The sequence below is a fragment of the Anolis sagrei genome, chromosome 1, assembly GCF_037176765.1.
Source record: "Anolis sagrei isolate rAnoSag1 chromosome 1, rAnoSag1.mat, whole genome shotgun sequence".
Classification (NCBI taxonomy): domain Eukaryota; kingdom Metazoa; phylum Chordata; class Lepidosauria; order Squamata; family Dactyloidae; genus Anolis; species Anolis sagrei.
The window spans coordinates 235,387,721-235,389,303 of record NC_090021.1 but is presented as its reverse complement, the minus strand read 5'-3'; positions in this window follow the sequence as shown (position 1 = coordinate 235,389,303).

Here is a 1,583-nt window from a genome sequence, read left to right as displayed (position 1 = left end):
GTCAGGGGTCCTCAAACTTTTAAAACAGAGGGCCAGGTCACAGTCCCTCAAACTGCTGGAGGGCTGGATTATAATTACAAAAACATGAATGAATTCCTATGCACCCTGCACATATCTTATTTGTAGTGCAAAAAACAATACAATAATCAGAATGAAGAATTTTTTTAACTAATATAAACTTATTAGTATTTCAATGGGAAGTGTGGGCCTACTTTTGGCAGATGAAATAGGATCGTTGTTGTTGTTGTGTGCTTTCAAGTCATTTCAGACTTAGGTTGACCCTGAGTGAAAGCTAGGTAAGTGACCTTGGAGGGCCATATCCAGCTCCCGGGCCTTAGTTTGATAACCCCTGATATAAGTGATGTCAAACTGTGTGGCTGCACCCCAAGACAATTCCTGGCAGATTTTCCTCAGAGGAGGTTGAATTGTTCTCGTGCATAAATGTGTTAGTTCTTAAAGTTTGGACACACTGCAAGAATGCATCTACATCAGGCATGGGCAAACGTTGACCCTCCCTCCAGGACATTGGACTTCAACTCCCACAATTCCTAACAGCCTCAGGCCCTTTCCTTTTCCCCTTCAGCTGCTTAAGCCTGAGGCTATTAGGAATTGTGGGAGTTGAAGTCCAAATGTCCTGGAGGGCCAAAATTTGCCCATGCCTGATCTACACTGTAAGATTAATACAGTTTGACCCCACTTGATCTGCCATGGCTCCATGCTAAGGAGTTGTAGTTTTATGACGGTTTTCACCTCCTCTGCTAGAGAGAGCTGGTGCCTCACCAGCAACGCTCAGGATTTATTAATTTATTTTGAATATTTGTACCCCACCCTTTTCAACCCCCGGGGGGGGGGGGAGGGGATCAGGGCAGCTTCTAATCGACAGCAATTTGATGCCTCAATATATACATAATAAAAACAAACAGTCAATAATTATAAATAGTTAAAAACATTAAAACAATCCAATTAAAATCTACTAAGAATTACCACTCTGGTAGCATTAGCCAAAAACTGTGGTTGGATGCGCCATCAAACTTATCCACAATCCATTTCCAAGCTATTGTCAACATTGTCATTGTCACTGTTCGCTTAATGACCTGAAGGCCTGGTCCCACATCCAGTTTTTAACTTTTTTCTAAAGGTGAGGAGGGATGAAGACGACCTAATTTCCCCGAGGAGTGAATTCCACAGGCGGGGGGGGGGGGGGGGGGGGCACCACTGAGAAGGCCCTGTCCCTCATCCAGGCCAAGCGTGTATGAGACATACTAAGGATTCCTTAGTATGGAGCCATGCCAGTTAAAGTGGGGTCAGACTGCATTCACACACATTATCTGAATGTGGACTCAGATAACCCAGTTCAAAAAAGATACTGTGGGATTTCCTGCCTTGATATTCTGGGATATAGGGCTGTGTGAAAGGGCCCCTACAGTGCAGGTGAAACATAAGGCTTTCCTTTACAAGAGAGGCCTCAGGTGGAGGTGGCCTCAGGTGGAGGTGAAACCTGGGTGGGATCCTAGCCTAGCTCTCCTCTAAAGGCTCAGTGCGTTCAGTGGGGCTCCTTCCTAGGGAGAGGACGGGGGGAGGAG